Source organism: Salmo salar, chromosome 13 (assembly GCF_965601325.2).
Source record: "Salmo salar chromosome 13, fSalSal1, whole genome shotgun sequence".
NCBI classification, from domain to species: Eukaryota; Metazoa; Chordata; class Actinopteri; order Salmoniformes; family Salmonidae; genus Salmo; species Salmo salar.
The window spans coordinates 75,548,761-75,571,375 of record NC_138303.1 but is presented as its reverse complement, the minus strand read 5'-3'; the positions used below and the strand labels follow the sequence as shown (position 1 = coordinate 75,571,375).

At 44.5% G+C, this 22,615-nt stretch overlaps 1 protein-coding gene across 4 annotated transcripts in view; it reads left to right on the top strand.

The window, feature by feature from the left end:
• The first annotated feature begins 2,793 nt into the window (after positions 1 to 2,793).
• The window catches only part of LOC106567682 (transcriptional regulator Erg-like), a 104,913-nt gene continuing 85,091 nt past the window's right edge, over positions 2,794 to 22,615 (top strand). For 3 of the 4 annotated variants that reach the window (XM_014137254.3, XM_014137252.3, XM_014137249.3), the window contains exon 1: positions 2,795 to 2,961. The gene's annotated coding sequence lies outside the window, so the exon portion shown is untranslated. Of the gene's footprint in view, positions 2,962 to 22,615 lie in introns of all 4 variants that reach the window. The other variant, XM_014137253.3, reaches the window with a different exon arrangement.

Sequence of the window (22,615 nt, the reverse complement as noted above, 5' to 3'; positions counted from 1 at the left end):
TGTACATAGGTCGCCATTGCAAATCAAGACTGTTAGCTGTCCGAGCTAAAGCCTAGATGTTAGCTCTGGGGACTAACTTCACTCTTCAAGTGTCAGGCAATGCTACACATTCTGATAGGCTAGCTCTGCGAACTAAGTGTTATACACAGGTACAACAAAACTATCTCAGACAGCACAGTGTCTTTGAGCCATCTGGGTACTTCTTCATATTGCTTGAGCCAGTGTTCATTCATGCCATCTGGTAGTTGTCAATTCTGCCTCAGCCTCACTGTGCCTCAAGCTACATACAGGAGGATTTCAATTCCCTAAATATTTAACTTTTGTTTGTTCAGAGCAAAGAATGATCTTCTACGTCTGCATTCTTTGTGTACATATGGTTTGATGTTTGTTTCCATGATTTGACTAAAGTGGAACGTCCTCTGCTTGACTGTCTGTCACAGGAAAGGAAACCGTGTCGCAGTCTGCCAAGATTCTGTTTACTGACTCACTGGGACAAGAGATACTGGCAGGAAGGTCACAGCAGTATTTCAAGCACACCTTACCTGGAAGCATTGCAGGCCTGGGACAAATGTATGCAAAATGCTTTTTAATATGTCTGATGCATTTGATTTAGCTTGGCCAGCACAATGGAACCAATAGAATAGTCCCAAACTTGCAAACTCCACCTCTGACTAGCTTGCACTCCGGTCAAGCTTAATCAAGTGCACCACAAGTAATTAAAAGTACTGTATTTAACAAAGGTGCAGTCATGCCCTAATATCAGATTACAATATACTATGTGATTCACAATTGAACTGTTCATCTACTGGTGGGTGGATCTTGTCGGAGTGAAAGTGCTCTTTAGTTAAGCATTAGATTCCTCTGGTGTCTCTCATGTTGACAATAGTGCAAATGTTTATAGAGCATCTAAAAAAATATGGACAATTGATCAAAGTTTTTTGGGCACAAGCAATAAGTATAACTGCTCTCTGTGTTTTGGAGAAGGTAGCGATCAGAATGATTGAGGGTGTTCAAACAGAGGTGGGGCGAGGGGAAGAGGGGGAGGACAATGGAGAGAGGGAGGACGGGGCCCTTCGTGCCTTTTGCGTCTCCCCTGACCCAGACTTGGGGGTCCATGTGTGTGTGTTTCTTTATATTATTTACAAAAATCCTCTTTCTCTGCATTTTGTGTCACTGAAAGAATGTCTGGGTGTTGAGGGGATTGAGCCTTTGCTCGTGGTGCAGCATTCTGAAATGAGAGTGGGGGGAAAAAGGGAAAGAGGGAAAGTTAGAGACTAAACCACAGAAATGTAAACATGTCTGGAGCTAAAATAACTTTGCTTTCATTGAAAACACCCCTCTGTCACAAACAGACTTCTGTGTTTTACACCCTGTCCAAAACTGTCACCAAAGGCCAGTTTGTTCTGCAGAAGGGTATTGTTTTACAAATAAAAACAAAAAGTATTTTCCTTTTGGAACCTTGAAAACAGAGCGCTGAAGTAGATATTACTAAAATAATCATTACTAAAGTGTGCTCTTGAGTAATATAAGATTTGTGATTATTACCATGACCTTTTCTATGTTTTTCAATGTTTGACAAATAGTTATTTGTATCAATAATTGTGGTTATTTCAAAGACAAAAAACTTGCATGTTAATATGCATTAAGATTTTGACACTTTTAACATTAAAGATGCACTATGCAGAAATCGCTCCACCATTTCCTGGTTGCAGAAATTCTAATAGTTTGCCTAATTTCAGTTTATGCAACAAAAATAAGCAAGTATAATGTAGAGAAACACTGTACCATCTAAACTGCTGTGAAATATCTTTTCCATAACCAAAAATATTGTATTTTCAGCTGTTTGAAGCTGTTGTACAAAACCAAAAATAAAAGATGCAAAAATGAAACTTAAGAATGGGAAGCATAGAAATAGCACACATAGAACATATCTACAGCTTCTTAGACTTGCTTTCGATGAGAATGACATATCTATAACTCACATTTTTATGTGAATTTAGTTGGGTCGCCCAAAAAGTTACATATTGCAGCTTTAACATTTTATTTAAAATGTAAGTCAATGTCATTAACATAAATTATTACAAATCATTTTGTGGTCATGTCCTATCATTGGGCCTTAGAATATATCTTGCTTATTGCTGTTGGTTATCACTTCTACCACATCTCTGCTCTAATGGACCTTACTGTTTTAATAGGGAAGGAGACCTCTCTCACCAGGACCTGATGTTTGACCTCACACCGTGGGGGAACTCTTTAAGCCTGGAGAGTTGGCAATTTGACACAATTATGTTATCATTCAAGTCAATTAGCTCTTTCCAGAAACTGGTCAAGCACAAACCAATCTTTGTCTCCAACTCCACCAAAGAACATTGGTGGTCTAGGCACAAGAGCTGGCATTCTTCAAGGTTCTGAAGGGGTTCACTGTAGCCTACACATTCCCATCCACACCCTACCTACCTGTCAATACATAAAATTCCACTTTCACCGGTTGAATCAAAATAGTTTTTACTATTTGATATGAATATTGAAGTAGTCACATGCCATAATTTTTTAACTATAGGCTTTTATTATATAGGCTACTGTATAGTACAAATGCACTATACATTTACACATACTAGAAAAGCATGCTTACTAAAACACATTTACATTAAAAATCTGTTTTTTCAAAAGAGGTAGTCGTGATAAATAACATTCAGAGATAACAAATAAAAAGTTATTGTGCGCGCTCTCTCTGTCTCTCTCTCGCTCTCTTTCTCTCTCTCTCTCACGTGCGCACAGTGGTGTGTTGTGTATGACTTGCCTCCATTCTCCAATATCATAGTAGTAGATGCCGTTTGGCGCATTGAACCAGCAGTTCATTGAGACAACAAAAAAACGAAAACCTCGTTCTTTATTTTTTCCCTCGGTGTGGCACCTTCTGCTTCCTTCACCGACAACGATTCAACGTTTCACGACCAAACTGTAAGTCGAAGCGTTATTATCAAAACTTTTACAAATAAAAGTTGATGTATCGGTTTGTGCCAGTTTCGCCGTAGCTGATCTGGACCGAGCAGCTTTATCTCAATTATAGTGTATTACATTATAATGTTTCTATCAAACTTTTTTAATGGAAAAGTTTGTTGTGAATTTTAGGAAGGGAGGGCATTGAGCATGTTCAGTGATGACGCATGATGCCCCGAAGTGATGGTCCGTGAGTGACAGTTGACAGGTCGGATAGTTTGTTCGCTCCCTGATGAGTAGGCTACATTTATGGCAGACCTTTTAGTGAAACAATTGCAAAGAAACCAACGGTCAATTAGAAACTATAATTTTATTTTATGAATTGTCATTAGTTCATAACATTACACGTTTACAATTTCTGAAGCATTTTTAAGAATAAAGAAAGTCCTAAAAGAGATCAAATAAGTAGACTAAATAGGTTAGAATTACTTAAAATACAATGTGCTATTGTTCTCTTAAAAAGTATACCATCCTGTATCAAAACTTTTCACACGAGAAGGTTGAATTTCAATTGAGTAGGCTATGCATTTGTCATGTAGCCTACTATTATTGATGCAATACCGACAAAAGTTGTTGTGGATATGTGGTAATTGTGGGCTATTATTAGTATTATGCTTAGTGGGGTTTGAGTTTAACATTTCATAGGATATAACAACAATCTGACAATTAGGCCTATATGATGTTTTGATTTTTTTAACTAAGCTGAATGCAACAACAGATTTATGGGGATTTTCATTGACTATTCTGAAATATTCCTGGAATATTGAGCAGCCAAGGCCAATTTACTAATTTACTAATCATAATGGTTAGTATACGATAGCTCTAGTTATGATCAATACTAGACTGCAACAAACTAACACAACTTACAACTGAAATTGTCTCCCTGAATAATCATATCAACAATGTGAATACTTGTTCACCACTGACTGCTAAATCAGGGTCACACAGAGGGATTCTTGGGAGACTTAAACAAATCTACTTTGAAACAAAAGTATACACCTCAAACATATGGTTATTGGCTTAAAAAAAAGAAGACACCTGTACCATGTCAGGCATAGAGTTAAAATGTGTTCCATTTTGAGTTTGCATCCAAATATTATACTTTATATACATAACAGAAGATTGAAATATATCAAAACTGTTTAACATCAAAACACCGGATTTTCATCTGTTTTTTTTAAAGTATTATTTATTAATTATGATATTATGAAAAATATGAATAACATTCCACCCATCAGATCATAGACGGTGCTTTTGGTCATTGACCACAGGACAGACCTATGAGATGTCTCCCACGCTACCTCAGGAGGTAGTATGGGAGACACCAACACCACATATTCCCCTCTGAGTGGTACAGTAAAGACAACAGCTCTCCCACACCACATGTCCCTGCAAGACAGCATTTTTGCTTTGTTAGCCAAATTGAATTAAAGGCTTTTAAAATATCCACACATTTGTGAATAATTGCATTAATCAAGTGTGCAACATTATGTGCAATATGGTTTAGATGAGAAGCTCCTGTATAGTCTGATTTGCTATCTTTATTTTGTTTGTCTATATACTATGGTATTTACGGTATGCTAATAGTTGCATTCACACATGAAGCAGCAATGTGGCAAAATCCAAGGCTAGTGTAAACAGAGAAGTTGCAAATCTGAGGATGAAGAGAATCCACCATAAGGAAATATACATAGCCTATGTCTTTCATTTATCAGTTAAATAATGAGTTATCAGTCCATCAGCTGCTTTTATAATGAGAACAGTACAGTATTGTCATAATTTTTTTAACTTAGCTTTCAGTGCAGAATCACAATTAATTATATCTATTTATAATTAAATCTACACAGTGATTTATGTAGTGTGCAGTAAAGTTTGACATGTGTATATACAGTATATTATATATACATCACATGCGACTCGTAATGAGACTTAAGCAATTAGCCTATTTAAATGTTTATCTGACTCCATAAAGATAATTAAAATATACAGTACTAGCAAGCATTAGGCAATGAGTTGATGCTGACTAGCAAGAATTGGTCTGAGAATTGTCTATATCAAAGGCAGATATTTAATTAACATTATACATTGAATGATAACATTATACAAGGCATAAACCTAAAGTTACAAGCATTAACAAGCATTACAAAGCATACTTCTAGACATATACCGTTCAAATGTTTGGGGTCACTTAGAAATGTCCTTGTTTTTGAAAGAAAAGCACATTTTTTGTCCATTAAAATAACATAAAATTGATCAGAAATACAGTGTAGACATTGTTATTGTTGTAAATGACTATTGTAGCTGGAAACGGCAGATTTTTTATGGAATATCTACATAGGTGTACAGAGGCCCATTAATTAACTGCAGCCATCACTCCTGTGTTCCAATGGCACGTTGTGTTAGCTAATCCAAGTTTATCGTTTTAAAAGGCTAATTGATCATTAGAAAACCCTTTTGCAATTATGTTAGCACAGATGAAAACTGTTGTACTGATTAAAGAAACAATAAGCCTTCTTTAGAGTAGTTGAGTATCTGGAGAATCAGCACTGGCTCTAACCAGAATAGAAAAGGGAGTGGGTGGCCCCCTGTGCACAACTGAGCAAAAGGACAAGTACATTAGAGTGTGTAGTTTCAGAAACAGGCACCTCACAAGTCCTCAACTGGCAGCTTCATTAAATAGTACCCGCAAAACACCAGTCTCAACGTCAACAGTGAAGGGGCGACTCCGAGATGCTGGCCTTCTAGGCAGAGTTGCAAAGAAAAAGCCATATCTCAGACTGGCCAATAAAAAGAAAAGATTAAGATGGGCAAAAGAACACAGACACTGGACAGAGAAACTCTGCCTAGAAGTCCAGCATCCCGGGGTCACCTCTTCACTGTTGACATCGAGACTGGTGTTTTGCAGGTACTATTTAATGAAGCTGTCAGTTGAGGAATTGTGAGGCGTCTGTTTCTCAAACTAGACACTCTAATATACTTGTCCTCTTGCTCAGTTGTGCACCGGGGCCTCCCACTCCACTTTCTATTCTGGTTAGAGCCAGTTTGCACTGTTTTGTGAAGGAAGTAGTATACAGCGTTGTACGAGATCTTCAGTTTCTTGGCAATTTCTCGCATGGAATAGCCTTCATTTCTCAGAACAAGAATAGACTGAATGAGTTTCAGAAGAAAGTTCTTTGTTTCTGGCCAGTTTGAGCCTGTAATCAAACTCAAAAATGCTGATTCTCCAGATATTCAACTAGTCTAAAGAAGGCAAGTTTTACAAAAAAAAAATGCTTTTCTTTCAAAAACAAGGACATTTCTAAGTGACCCCAAACTTTTGAACGGTAGTGTAGATCCTAAGGTTAACTTAGAAGACAAAGCATGAACAAAGAGATGCCTATTAGGCCAGAGGCCTAGAAGCCTAGGAAATGAGCATTGATCATACAACCTTCCTCCATGGACTGGAACCAGGATAAGCGAGAGAACAAAGGTATTTCATTCCATTTATAACATCTGAAGGTGCAACCTTTCAACCCAAAACCAACCACCACTGACCAATCAAACGATGCCAATTTTACAATCACCTAAACACTGCCAGGCCCAATCTCCACGGGATGTCACAGCATTTAAAGGCTTGTGTGGGGGATCAGACTAATGTAAATAAGACAGAATTCCTGAGAAGACAATGAAAACCTTTGCATAATACAGTCATTCAGAGTCCACCCTGTACAGATACAAGTAACCATAGAGATAATACGTCCATGTAGATAGCTTCACAGTTATCCTCAGTGAACACGTTTCAGGGAGATATCAAACATGGATACTATATCATTATTCAGTCACATTAGTCAGTCCTCTAGATACTATAACAGAGAGATACACAATGGCTGACTAGTCCTTGGGCATTGTCCTTTGTGCTTTCCTTGTGTTCTTGGACCATTTGCATTGCTGCTCCAGGTGACAGAGAGCACATAAATTATGGCCAAACCTACATTTATAGAGATGATCAACTGTTTATAAGCCATTTATAACACAATAATGCATAGATATATACATTAATAGATGTATTTAAACTACTTTTGAACTAGTATAAACTATATAAGATATTTCCACAATATCATGTCTTAAAATTTCCTCCAATCAACTTTTTCTTCTCAAGACTCATAGTTAAGGCCCATTTATCCCACATACACATACACGTAACACACACACACACACTCACACACACAGCCACTAACACCCCAGACCATTCTGCATAATTAAATCATTTACTGCTGTTTTGTAAGCTTATGTCTTGGTGATTTATGTGGTAGGGATCGCTTCTGCAACATCTGGTTTACTCCTTTATCGTATAAAAATGTAGATCACCATTCCAAAGACAACATTTAACATTGGGTTGCCAGGTCTTTTCCGGCCCATGTGTCACGTCTTCTGAATTAGATTTTGGCTGAACATTTACCCAGTAGGCTCTTTGTTTCTGAGTGAAAGAACTGATCCAATGATTCAACAAAGTGCATGTTGAAAAAATATGACTTCGATTTAGTTTTTTTATTTACTTGTAATTCCAAATAGGTTACTTATGGGTAATTCCACGGTAACGGAATTAGGTTTGACTCTGTTTTTTTTACTATAAAATGTATGGCAAACAAAAAACATTGATTTCAAAGTTTAACAAACCATACAACTCTATACACACAGACTTCTTTTTATAATTTGTATTGCAAAATTTACAAAAACAAATTTTGGTGAAGAACTGTGCAGACGCTAACTTAGGTATCAGAATTCTACTTTTCAACATCTATGGATATCAAATCAAATCACATTTTTATTAGTCGTGCGCCGAATACAACAGGTGTAGACATTACAGTGAAATGCTTACTTACGAGTCCCTAACCGACAGTGCCGTTTCAAAAAATATAGATAAGAATAACAGATAAAAGTAATAAGCAATTAAAGAGCAGCAGTAAAAAATAACAATATATACAGGGGGGTGCCAGTACAGAGTCAATGCGTGGGGACACCGGTTAGTTGAGGTAGTATGTACATGTAGGTAAAGTTAATTAAAGTGACTATGCATAGATGACAACAGAGAGTGGCAGTGGTGTGGAGAGGGGGGGGGGGGGGGGCAATGCAAATAGTCTGGGTAGCCATTTGACTAGATGTTCAGGAGTCTTATGGCTTGGGGGTAGAAGCTGTTTAGAATCCTCTTGGACCTAGACTTGGCGCTATGGCACCGCTTGCCGTGTGGTAGCAGAGAGAACAGTCTATGACTAGAGTGGCTGGAGTCTATGACAATTTTTAGGGCCTTCCTCTGACACCACCTGATATAGAGGTCCTGGATGGCAGGAAGCTTGGCCCCAGTGATGTACTGGGCCGTTCGCACTACCCTCTATAGTGACTTGCGGTTGGAGGCCAAGCAGTTGCCATACCAGGCAGTGATGCAACCTGTCAGGATGCTCTCAATGGTGCAGCTGTAGAACCTTTTGAGGACAATGCCAAATCTTTTCAGTCTGGGGGGTGAATAGGTTGTGTCGTGCCTGCTTCACAACTGTCTTGGTGTGCTTGGACCATGTTAGTTTGTTGGTGATGTGGACATCAAGGTACTTGAAGCTCTCAACCTGCTCACTGCAGCCCCGTCGATGAGAATGGGGGAGTGCTCGGTCCTCTTTTTCCTGTAGTCCACAATCATCTCCTTTGTCTTGATCACGTTGAGGGAGAGGTTGTTGTCCTGGCACCACACGGCCAGCTCTCTGACCTCCTCCCTATAGGCTGTCACGTTGTTGTCGGCCAGGGCTGAGCACGCACCCATGAGGGGCACCTGTGTTGAGGATCAGCGTGGCGGATGTGTTGTTACCTACCCTTACCACCTGGGGGCGGCCCGTCGGGAAGTCCAAGATCCAGTTGCAGAGGGAGGTGTTTAGTCCCAGGGTCCTTAGCTTATTGATGAGCTTTGAGGGCGCTATGGTGTTGAACGCTGAGCTGTAGTCAATGAATAGCATTCTCACATAGGTGTTCCTTTTGTCCAGGTGGGAAAGGGCAGTGTGGAGTGCAATAGAGATTGCATCATCTGTGGATCTGTTGGGGAGGTATGCAAATTGTAGAGGGTCTAATGTTTCTTGGATGATGGTGTTGATGTGAGCCATGACCAGCCTTTCAAAGTACTTCATGGCTACAGACGTGAGTGCTATGGGGCGGTAGTCATTTAGGCAGGTTACCTTAGTGTTCTTGGGCACAGGCACTATGGTGGTCTGCTAAAACATGTTGGTATTTCAGACTCGGACAGGGAGAGGTTGAACATTTCAGTGAAGACACTTGCTAGTTGGTCAGCGCATGCTCGCAGTACACGTCCTGGTAATCCGTCTGGCTCTACGGCCTCAGGGCCCGCATTCCCAGCATAAGGCCGTCTGGCCCTATGGCCCCGCATTCCCAGCATAAGGCGCTCGTCGATTCAGGCGCGGCTGGAAATTTTATTGACAGATCATTTACCCATAGTTTAGGGATCCCCATCGTTCCTGTGGCTATGCCCTTCCCAGTTCACGCCTTAGATAGTCGACCATTAGGGTCAGGGTTGATTAGGGAGGACACCGCTCCTCTGGGCATGGTGACGCAGGGGGGGTCACACAGAGAGAATCAGTCTCTTTCTCATTGACTCTCCTGCGTTTCCCGTGGTGCTAGGCCTACCCTGGTTAGCTTGTCATGACCCAACTGTTTCATGGCAATGGAGGGCTCTCACGGGGTGGTCGCGAGAGTGCTCGGAGAGGAGTTTAGGGGTTTCCGTAGGTGATACTACGGTGGAAAGTCCAGACCAGGTCTCCACCGTGCGCATTCCCCCCCCGAAAAAGCCGATTTGGCTCCCAACTTCTCCAAAAAGAAGGCGACTCAATTACCACCCCATCGACGGGGGGATTGTGCGATAAATCTCTGTCACGGCTGTAGTATGAAAGAGACCAAGGCGCAGCGTGCGTATCGTTCCACATCTTTATTTCTATGTGAAACAGGCAATAAACAATAAACAAAAACAACAAACCATGATGAAGAGGTGCTACATGCATAAACTCAAAATAATCTCCCACAAACACTAGTGGGAAAAACAACAACTTAAATATGATCCCCAATTAGAGACAACGATGACCAGCTGCCTCTAATTGGGAATCATACGAAAACCCCAACCTAGAACACAACATAGAAAATTTAAACTAGTCAAAAACCCCAATGTAGAAAAAAGAAACTAGAACCAAACATAGAAATAAATAAACTAGACAAAACCCCCCAGTCACGCCCTGACCTACTATACCATAGAAAAATACGAGCTCTCTGTGGTCAGGACGTGACAGTACCCCCCCCCCCCCAAAGGTGCGGACTCCGGCCGCAAAACCTGAAACCAAAAGGGAGGGATGGGGGGGGGGGGTGTCTGGTGTTGGTGGTGGCTTTGGTGCAGGACGAAGAACCTTCTCATCTCGCGGATCCTCCCTCATCAGAGGCAGTTCTGGTGCGGGACGAAGAACCCTCTCATCCTGCGAACCCGCCAGCATCGGTGGAGGCTCCGTGCTGTGGACCGTCGCTGGAGGCTCCGGGCTGTGGACCGTCGCTGGAGGCTCCGGACTGGGGACCGTCGCTGGAGGCTCCGGGCTGTGGGCCCGTCTCAGGAGGCTCCGGGCTGTGGGCCGTCTCAGGAGGCTCCGGGCTGTGGGCCGTCGTTGGAAGTTCCGGACTGTGAAACATTGCCGGAAGCTCTGATTTGGGAACTGTCGCCGGAAGCTCTGGACTGGGAACTGTCGCCGTAAACTCTGGACTGGGAACTGTTGCCGGAAGCTCTGGACTGGGAACTGTCACCGGAAGCTCTGAACTGGGAACTGTCGCCGGAAGCTCTGGACTGGGAACTGTCGCCGGAAGCTCTGGACTGGGGACTGTCGCCGGAAGCTCTGGACTGGGAACTGTCGCCGGACTGGGCAGGCGTACTGGAGGCCTAGTGCGTGAAGCTGGGACAGGTGGCACCGGACTAATGACACGCACCTCAGGGAGAGTGCGAAGAGGAGGCACAGGACATACCTGACTGGGAACACATACTTCAGGGAGAGTGCGGGGAGCAAGCGCAGGACGTATCTGACTGAGGACACGCACTTCGAAGAGAGTACGGGGAGCAGGCACAGGACGTACTGGGCTGTAGAGGCGCACTGGTGACACAGTGCGTAGAGCTGGTGCAGGATATCCTGGACTGAGGAGACGCACCGGAGACCAGGAGCGCTGAGCCAGCACAACCCGTCCTGGCTGAATGCTCACTTTAGCCCGGCAAATGCAGGGCGCAGGCAGGGTGCGCTCCGGGCTATGAATGCGCACTGGAGATACAGTGCGCATCACCGCATAACACGGTGCCTGACTGGTCACATGATCCCCACGGTAAGCACGGGAGTTGGCTCAGGTCTCAACCCTGACTCCGCCAATCTCCCTGTATGACCCCCCCAAATAATTTTTTGGAGCTGCCTCTAGGGCTTCCATCTTTGCCGTGCTAGTTCCTCGTATTGTCGCCGTTCCTCTCTCGCTGTCTCCGCCTGCTTCCATGGCAGGGTCTTGTCCCCTGCCATTACCTCCTCCCAGGTCCAGGATGTCCTCCACTCTCTTCTCTCCCGGGCCCAGGATCCCTGCTCCTCCTGGGTACGCTGCTTGGTCCTTTGGTGGTGGGAGATTCTGTCACGGCTGTCGTATGAAAGAGACCAAGGCGCAGCGTGCGTATCGTTCCACATCTTTATTTCTATGTGAAACTATGCAAGACAGACAATAAATTATAAACAAAAACAACAAACCGTGATGAAGAGGTGCTACATGCATCAACTCAAAAAAAATCTCCCACAAATACTAGTGGGAAAAGCAACAACTTAAATATGATCCCCAATTAGAGACAACGATGACCAGCTGCCTCTAATTGGGAATCATACAAAAACCCCAACCTAGAAAATGTAAACTAGAACCAAACATAGAAATAAATAAACTAGACAAAACCCCCCAGTCATGCCCTGACCTACTCTACCATAGAAAAATACGAGCTCTCTATGGTCAGGACGTGACAATCTCCTGGTAGACGCCGCACTTCCCAGGAGTCACGTGTATCCCCTGTTACAGGTGGAGACGGTGGCTATGGAATCATATGTCTCCGAATCCCTGCGTCAGGGGTACATTAGGTCCTCCACTTCACCCATCTCCTTGAGTTTCTTTTTTGCCAAGAAGAAGGATGGAGGTCTGTGCCCATGTATTGACTATCGAGGCTTTAATCAGATAACTGCAAGGTACAGTTACCCGCTACCTCTTATCGTCACGGCGATTGAGTCAATGCACGGGGCGCGCTTCTTCAGCAAACTTGATCTCAGGAGTGCTTACAACCTGGTGCGTATCCGGGAGGGAGACGAGTGGAAGACGGCATTCAGTACGACCTCAGGGCATTATGAGTACCTCGTCATGCCGTACTGGTTGATGAACGCTCCATCAGTCTTCCAAGCCTTTGTAGACAAGGGTGTAGTGGTGTATATGGATGACATTCTGATATAATCCGCTACCCGTGCCGAGCATGTGACCCTGGTGCGCAAGGTGCTTGGTCGGCTGTTGAAGCATGACCTGTACGCCAAGGCTGAGAAATGCCTGTTCTTCCAACAGTCCGTCTCCTTCCTAGGGTACCGCATTTCCACCTCAGGGGTGGAGATGGAGAGTGACCGCATCTCAGCCGTGCGTAATTGGCCGACTCCCACCACGGTAAAGGAAGTGCAGCGGTTTCCAGGGTTTGCTAATTACTACCGGAGGATTATCCAGGGTTTTGGTCAGGTAGCAGCTCCCATTACCTCACTGCTGAAGGGGGGACCGATATGTTTGGAGTGGTCGGCTGAGGCGGACAGGGCCTTTGGTCACCTGAGGGCTCTGTTTACCTCGGCTCCCGTGCTGGCCCATCCGGATCCCTCTTTGGCGTTCATAGTGGAGGTGGACGTGTCCGAGGCTGGGATCGGAGCCGTGCTCTCTCAGCGCTCAGGTACACCACCGAAGCTCCGCCCCTGTGCCTTCTTCTCGAGGAAGCTCAGCCCGGCGGAGCGAAACTATGACGTGGGGGACCGGGAGCTGTTGGCTGTCGTCAAGGCTTTGAAGGCGTGGAGTCATTGGCTTGAGGGGGCTAAACACCCTTTTCTCATCTGGACTGACCACCACAATCTGGAGTACATCCGGGCGACGAGGAGACTGAAAACTTGCCAGGCAAGGTGGGCCATGTTTTTCACCCGTTTTGTTTTCACCCTCTCTTACAGACCAGGTTCCCAGAACGCTAAGGCAGACGCACTGTCCCGCTTGTATGACACAGAGGAGCGGTCCATGGATCCCATTCCCATACTCCCGGCCTCCTGCCTGGTGGCGCCGGTAGTGTGGGTGCTGGACGAGGACATTGAGCGGGCTCTACGTGCAGAGCCCACTCCCCTCCAGTGTCCTGTACGTTCTGTCAGCGGTCCGTGACTGGCTGATCTATTGGGCCCAGACGTCACCCTCCTCTGGTCATCCAGGCATCGGTCGGACGGTGCGCTGTCTGAGTGGGAAGTACTGGTGGCCCACTTTGGCTAAGGACGTGAGGGTTTATGTTTCCTCCTGCTCGGTGTGCGCCCAGTGTAAGGCTCCTAGGCACCTGCCCAGAGGTAAGTTACACCCCTTACCCGTTCCACAACGGCCTTGGTCGCACCTGTCGGTGGATTTCCTTATCGATCTACCTCCCTCACAGGGTAACACCACGATCCTGGTCGTTGTGGACCATTTTTCTAAGTCCTGCCCTCTCCTCCCATTGCCCGGTCTCCCTACGGCCCTACAGAAGGCGGAGGCATGCCTTCTTCATGGAACGTCTGGGGGTCTCGATCAGCCTTACCTCGGGTTTTCACCCCGAGAGTAAGGGGCAGGTGGAGAGAGTTAACCAGGATGTGAGTAGGTTTCTGAGGTCTTATTGCCAGGACCGGCCGGGGGAGTGGGCAGCGTTTGTGCCCTGGGAAGAGATGCCCCAGAACTCGCTCCGCCACTCCTCCACTAATCTCTCCCCCTTCCAGTGCGTACTGGCGTATCAGCCGGTTCTGGCTCCTTGGCATCAGAGTCAGACCGATGCTCATGGGGTGGATGACTGGTTCCGGCACGCGGAGGAAACATGGGATGCCACCCATGTTCACCTTCAGCGCGCTGTGCTGTGCAAGAAAGCCGGCGCAGACCATCACCGCAGTGAGGCCCCGGTGTTCGCACCGGGGGACCGGGTCTGGCTCTTGACCCGAAACCTGCCCCTCCGCCTGCCCTGCCGGAAGCTGGGTCCGTGGTTTGTGGGGCCATATAAAGTCCTGAGGAGACTGAACGAGGTGAGTTACAGGTTAAATAAAGGAGTGGTTCTGCAGGTGGTGACCACAGACCACTTCTCAGTTCCTATGCTTCCTGGCTGATGTTTTGGTCACTTTTGAATGCTGGCGGTGCTTTCACTCTAGTGGTAGCATGAGACGGAGTCTACAACCCACACAAGTTGCTCAGGTAGTGCAGCTCATCCAGGATGGCACATCAATGCGAGCTGTGGCAAGAAGGTTTGCTGTGTCTGTCAGCGTAGTGTCTAGAGCATGGAGGCGCTACCAGGAGACAGGCCAGTACATCAGGAGACGTGGAGGAGGCCGTAGGAGGCCAACAACCCAGCAGCGGGACCGCTACCTCCGCCTTTGTGCAAGGAGGAGCAGGAGCACTGCCAGAGCCCTGCAAAATGACCTCCAGCAGGCCACAAATGTGCATGTGTCTGCTCAAATGGTCAGAAACAGACTCCATGAGGGTGGTATGAGGGCCCGACGTCCACAGGTGGGGGTTGTGCTTACAGCCCAACACCGTGCAGGACGTTTGGCATTTGCCAGAGAACACCAAGATTGGCAAATTCGCCACTGGCGCCCTGTGCTCTTCACAGATGAAAGCAGGTTCACACTGAGCACGTGACAGACGTGACAGAGTCTGGAGATGCCGTGGAGAACGTTCTGCTGCCTGCAACATCCTCCAGCATGACCGGTTTGGCGGTGGGTCAGTCATGGTGTGGGGTGGCATTTCTTTGGGGGGCCGCACAGCCCTCCATGTGCTCGCCAGAGGTAGCCTGACTGCCATTAGGTACCGAGATGAGATCCTCAGACCCCTTGTGAGACCATATGCTGGTGCGGTTGGCCCTGGGTCCCTCCTAATGCAAGACAATGCTAGACCTCATGTGGCTGGAGTGTGTCAGCAGTTCCTGCAAGAGGAAGGCATTGATGCTATGGACTGGCCCGCCCGTTCCCCAGACCTGAATCCAATTGAGCACATATGGGACATCATGTCTCGCTCCATCCACCAACGCCACGTTGCACCACAGACTGTCCAGGAGTTGGCGGATGCTTTAGTCCAGGTCTGGGAGGAGATCCCTCAGGAGACCATCCGCCACCTCATCAGGAGCATGCCCAGGCATTGTAGGGAGGTCATACAGGCACGTGGAGGCCACACACACTACTGAGCCTCATTTTGACTTGTTTTAAGGACATTACATCAAAGTTGGATCAGCCTGTAGTGTGGTTTTCCACTTTAATTTTGAGTGTGACTCCAAATCCAGACCTCCATGGGTTGATAAATTGGATTTCCATTGATTATTTTTGTGTGATTTTGTTGTCAGCACATTCAACTATGTAAAGAAAAAAGTATTTAATAAGATTATTTCTTTCATTCAGATCTAGGATGTGTTGTTTAACCTCTTACATCTAGACGTTCCGCTAGCGGAACACCTGCTCCAATATCCAATATCCAAATTCCTCAAAAATCCCAAAACTTCCATTTTTCAAACATATGACTATTTTACACCATTTTAAAGACAAGACCCTCCTTTATCTAACCACACTGTCCGATTTCAAAAAGGCTTGACAGCGAAAGCAAAACATTAGATTATGTCAGCAGAGTACCCAGCCAGAAATAATCAGACACCCATTTTTCAAGCTAGCATATAATGTCACAAAAAACAAAACCACAGCTAAATGCAGCACTAACTTTTGATGATCTTCATCAGATGACACTCCTAGGACATTATGTTATACAATACATGCATGTTTTGTTCAATCAAGTTCATATTTATATCAAAAACCATTTTTTTACATTAGCATGTGACGTTCAGAACTAGCATTCCCACCGAACACTTCCGGGGAATTTACTAAATTACTCACGATAAACGTTCACAAAAAACATAACAATTATTTTAAGAATTATAGATACAGAACTCCTTTATGCAATCGCGGTGTCCGATTTTAAAATAGCTTTTCGGTGAAAGCACATTTTGCAATATTCTGAGTAGATAGCTCGCCATAAAGGCTAACTATTTTGACACCCACCAAGCTTGGTACTCACCAAACTCAGATTTACTATAAGAAAAATTGGATTACCTTTGCTGTTCTTCGTCAGAATGCACTCCCATGACTTCTCCTTCAATAACAAATGTTGTTTTGGTTCCAAATAATCCATAGTTATATCCAAATAGCGGCGTTTTGTTTGTGCGTTCAAGACACTATCCGAAGGGTAAAGAAGGGTGACGCGCCCGGCGTGTTTCGTGACAAAAAATGTCAAAATATTTCATTACCATACTTCGAAGCATGTCAAACACTGTTTAAAATCAATTTTTATGCGATTTTTCTCGTAAAAAAGCGATAATATTCCGACCGGGAAACCCTGTTTTCGTTCAAAGACGAAAAAATAAAAACCTGGAGTCGTCTCGTGCACGCGCCCCCAGTCTCATTGTTCTCAGATCGACCACTATCCAAATGCGCTACTGTTTTTCAGCCATGGGCTGCAAAGTCATCATTCAACGTTCTGGCGCCTTCTGAGAGCCTATGGGAGCTTTAGAAAATGTCACGTTACAGCAGAGATCCCCTGTTTTGGATAGAGATGATCAAGAAGGCCAAGAAATAGTCAGAGAGGGCGCTTCCTGTTTGGAATCTTCTCAGGTTTTGGCCTGCCAAATGAGTTCTGTTATACTCACAGACACCATTCAAACAGTTTTAGAAACTTTGGAGTGTTTTCTATCCAAAGCTAATAATTATATGCATATTCTAGTTTCTGGGCAGGAGTAATAATCAGATTAAATCGGGTACGTTTTTTATCCGGCCGTGAAAATACTGCCCCCTATCCATAACAAGTTAATTGTTCCCTTTATTTTTTTGAGCAGTATATATATGGGTATTAAACTGCTCCGGTTATTACCCTGTTCTGCTCTCTTGCATCTGACTTCGCTGCCACCAGTTACGCACCCCTTACAGGAACTTATTCCAGTCTGTGCTAGCAAAACAGTCCTGTAGCTTAGCATCTGCTTCATCTGACCACTTTTTTATTGATCTAGTTACTAGTGCTTCCTGCTTTAATTTTTGCTTGTAAGCAGGAATCAGGAGGATGGAATTATGGTCAGATTTGCCAAATGGAGGGCCAGGGAGAGCTTTGTATGCATTTCTGTGTGTGGAGTATAGGTGGTCCACAGTTATTTTCCCTCTGGTTGCACATTTAACATGCTGATAGAAATTTGGTAAAACTGATTTAAGTTTCCCTGCTTTAAAGTCCCCGGTTACTAGGAGCGCCCCCTCTGGGTGAGTGTTTTCTTCTTTGCTTATGGCGGAATAAAGCTCATTCAATGCTATCTTAGTGCAAGCCTCTGACTGTGGTGGTATGTAAACAGCTACAAAGAGTATAGATGAAAACTCTCTCTGTAGGTAATGTGGTCTGCAGCTTATCATGAGAAACTCTACCTCAGGCGAGCAATAGCTCGAAACATACATACTCCATAAAAAACAGAAATACCTTATTTACATAAGTATTCAGACCCTTTGCTATGAGACTCGAAATTGAGCTCAGGTGCATCCTGTTTCCACTGATCATCCTCGAAATGTTTCTACAACTTGATTGGAGTTCACCTGTGGTAAATTAAATTGATTGGAGATGATTTGGAAAGACACACACCTGTCCATATAAGGTCCCACAGTTGACAGTGCATGTCAGAGTAAAAACCAAGCCATAAGGTCGAAGGAATTGTCCGTAGAGCTCCGAGACAGGATTGTGTCAAGCCACAGATCTGGGGAAGGGTACCAAAAAATGTCTGCGGCATTGAAGATCCCCCAAGAACACAGTGGCCTCCATCATTCTTAAATGGAATACATTTGGAATCACCAAGACTCTTCCTAGAGTCTGTGGAGATGGGATAACCTTCCAGAAGGACAACAATCTCTGCATCACTCCACCAATCAGGCCTTTATGATAGTGGCCAGACAGAAGCCACTCCTCAGTAAAAGGCTCATGACAGCCCACTTGGAGTTTGACAAAAGGCAACTGAAGGACTCTCAGACCAATAGAAACAAGACTTTTCTGGTCTGATGAAACCAAGATTGAACTCTTTGGCCTGAATGCCAAGCGTCACGTCTGGAGGAAACCTGGCACCATCCCTACAGTGAAGCATGGTGGTGGCAGCATCCTGCTGTGGGGATGTTTTGCAGCGGCAAAGACTAGGATAATAGTCAGGAACAACTGGTGATGGTGAGAAAGATGTGATGTGATTGCTGAGAGGTGTAGTGTCGCAATGTTTATTCCTAGTTGCCTATGGGGCTGTATAGATTTATACAAGTCATATTGCACCCCAACACCCAATCTATCAACCAGTCTAGCCCAGCTCTGTCCTCGCCTCAGCCACAGGCCTGTCTGGGCACACACAAGCTGTGGCACGTATGGGGAAAGGGAGGGTGCAGAGGACAGGAGAGTGGCTCAGGAGGGTCCTCATACAGTAGAAATACAGTAATGATAGTGTGTATAAAAGTATTGAGGCTGTCTGTTCATGGGAATGCATTTTTTGTCAGGGTTGTTGGTTCAGTGTCAGAGAAAGAGAGAGAGAGAGAAGCAAGAGAGAAAGAGAGACCCAGTTTCTGTCATTTCCCCAAGTAGCCGACAGATTATATTTTATCTTCCTCTCTTCCTCTTCCATCTCAGGTATAGATGGACAATTGGGAAATATGATAGACAGACTTAGCCAGACAACGGTCAATTACAAACACCAAAGCAAATACTGTAATGGCCGGTTTCATTGGGCTGAAGAAGGAGCCAAACTTGTCAATGTTAAATGTTTCTTACATAAATTACTGCAATTTTTTTTTTGTCAATATTGAGATATGGAAACTGTAACTCTCTTCTTACAATTATGTGTTCAAGTGTCCTCTTCTGCTTAGGTGATGGGTGCTGGGTCTTCAACACATCTTTGAATGCTGGAAAAGCAGAGTAGAGTAAAGGCAGTCTGATGCCTTATAATTCTCACAGCCACCATACACTGTATTACTGTTTGTGTGTGTGTGTGTGTGTGTGTGTGTGTGTGTGTGTGTGTGTGTGTGTGTGTGTGTGTGTGTGTGTGTGTGTGTGTGTGTGTGTGTGTGTGTGTGTGTGTGTGTGTGTGTGTGTGTGTGTGTGTGTGTGTGTGTGTGTGTGCGACTGTGCATGCAAGAGAGAGTGAACTGAGGCACAGCAACGTCACAGAAAAAGAGCAATAGAATCTTCACATTCACAGCCATAGGGTAGTACAGTGTGAATACCTGTCAGCGTATCAGGGTAGCTGTGTGCATGTGCACATGTGCGTATACTTTTATTTGTGAAGTGAAGCGCAGCAGTGTCGCAGTCGGCCACTGTGACACAATAGAATGCATGCAGCTACCATATAAAAGCCGAGGAATGGTGCTGTAGACGGCCATAAAGGCCAGGCCTGGCTGAACCAGGGGGAAGGAATGAGGTGGTAAACCCCACACTTGGCACTGCACAGACACAGCACAGGCCTGGCTGGCTAATTGAAAATGTGTGTGTATGTGTGTGTGTGTGTGTGTGTGTGTGTGTGTGTGTGTGTGTGTGTGTGTGTGTGTGTGTGTGTGTGTGTGTGTGTGTGTGTGTGTGTGTGTGTGTGTGTGTGTGTGTGTGTGTGTGTGTGTGTGTGTATGTGTTTGTGCGCGCGTGTGTGTAAGCGTAAATGCAGTGTGAGCCTGTTAAAGTATATGTGTATAAGTGCGAGCGAGACATCGCACAAGTATGAGTCTGTCTGCGCTCATGGCGATATGTCCACCAGTGCTTTAGCCACACCAACGTCCCCTACCCCTCTACCCCAGCTTCACCATCCCCATGAACCAGGTCCAACATCTTTGTTTTTGTTCGGCGAGCTGCAGTTTCTTCGCCCTGTGACTGCTAATTAAACCATCCCGTAAATATTCCATTATAGGTAGTAAAACTTAATTTTAGATTTCCTGCTCAGCACAGCGTTGCGGCTGATTGCTAGCACACTTGCAGGAGGGGGCCCAAGGGGTTACGAGGGGCAGTGGCTATACTGTGGCGTGCACAGGGGCCATGGTAAACCTTGGTAAAGAAGGGCGTTATGGGCCGCCTCTCGCCCGTTAAGGGCCTTTTATCACGTGGTAAACCTGCTCTCTGCTAGTCCACACTACTGTACACTACAGCCTACTGCTCAACTCAATAACCACAGGAACGGTAACAGCAAAGGGCACGTTAATGATGAGGGGGTCACACTAATGACAGTACTTACTGTCACTTTAATGACAAGAGTGGTTGATGTCAATAGTTTACACCCCAAAACCAACCCATTGACTTATCCTGAATCAGCTGCTGTGAAGTTATTTTTACTTTGGTCCTGTTCTTCACCAATGGTAAGGTGTTAACCTGAGGAGTTTGTAATTTGAACAACTTGGTTAGCATAATCATCACCCTTCTCATAGTGGAAGTATCTAGTCTCCATGAGACGAAGAAGCAAAATATATCAATGCTGGGACCACAGTTAACATTATGAATTGCTTGCAATGATGTAGACTTTTCAAGTTACTCAGGGCTATTCAGATACATTCATACAGTATACTGTACAGTATTACACAACATAGAGATCAATTTGGTTTCCACTTAAATGGAAAATGCACAAAGATTATATAATGTAGAAGTGAATGAAAGTCCAGTCAGATATGAGTCATCTACTTTGCTGGAATAGAGTGAGTGAGTCAGAGAGCTCACCCAACCTGCAAGTAATCACCTCCTTTCACAGCTGGGGGTCTCTATCTCTCTCAATTCAATTCAATTCAATTCAAGAGCTTTACTGGCATGGGAAACATATGTTAACATTGCCAAAGCAAGTGAAGTAGATAATAAACAAAAGTGAAATAAACAAAAAGTAATAGTAAACATTACACTCACAGAAGTTCCAAAAAATTAAAAACATTTGAAATATCATATTATGTCTATATACAGTGTTGTAATGATATGCAAATAGTTAAAGTACAAAAGGGAAAATAAATAAACATAAATATGGGTTGTATTTACAATGGTGTTTGTTCTTCACTGGTTGCCCTTTTCTTGTGGCAACAGGTCACAAATCTTGCTGCTGTGATGGCACATGTGGTATTTCACCCAGTAGATATGGGAGTTTATCAACAACAAAAAAATGGTTTTTAATTCTTTGTGGGTCTTTGTAATCTGAGGGAAATATGTGTCTCTAATATGGTCATACATTTGGCAGGAGGTTAGGAAGCGGGGCTCAGTTTCCACCTCATTTTGTGGGCAGTGTGCACATAGCCTGTCTTCTCTTGAGAGCCAGGTCTGCCTATGGCTGCCTTTCTCAATAGCAAGGCTATGCTCACTGAGACTGTACATAGTCAAAGGTTTCCTTAATTTTGCGTCAGTCACAGTGGTCAGGTATTCTGCCACTGTGTACTCTGTTTATGGCCAAATAGTATTCTAGTTTGCTCAGTTTTTTTTGTTAATTCTTTCCAATGTGACAAGTAATTATTTTGTTGTTTTCTCACGATTTGGTTGGGTCTAATTGTGTTGCTGTCCTGGGGCTATGTGGGGTCTGTTTGTGTTTGTGAACAGAGCCCCAGGACCAGATTGCTTAAGGGACTCTTCTCCAGGTTAATCTCTCTGTAGGTGATGGCTTTGTTATGGAAGGTTTGGGAATTACTTCCTTTTAAGTGGTTCTAGAATTTAACGGCTCTTTTCTGGATTTTGATAATTAGCGGGTATCGGCCTAATTCTGCTCTGCATGCATTATTTGATGTTTTACGTTGTACACTGAGGATATTTCTCCAGAATTCTGCATGCAGTTTGGTGTTTGTCCCATTTTGTGAATTCTTGGTTGGTGAGCAGTCCCCAGACCTCACAACCATAAAGGTTCTATAACGGATTCAAGTATTTTTTACCAGATCCTAATTGGAATGTTGAATTTTATGTTCCTTTTGATGGCATAGAAGGCCCTTCTTGCTTTGTCTCTCAGCTCGTTCACAGCTTTGTGGAAGTTACCTGTGGCGCTGATGTTTAGGCCGAGGTATATATCGTTTTTTGTGTGCTCTAGGGCAACAGTATCTAGATGGAATTTGTATTTTTGGTCCTGGTGACTGGACCTTTTTTGGAACACCATTATTTTTGTCTCATTGAGATTTACTGTCAGGGCCCAGGTCTGACGCAGTAGGCCCTCCTTGGTTGGTGACAGTAGACATTTGACTTCTGATTCTAGTAGGGTGAGGCCGGGTGCTGCAGACTGTTCTAGTGCCCTCGCCAATTCGTTGATATATACAGTTGAAGTCGGAAGTTTACATAC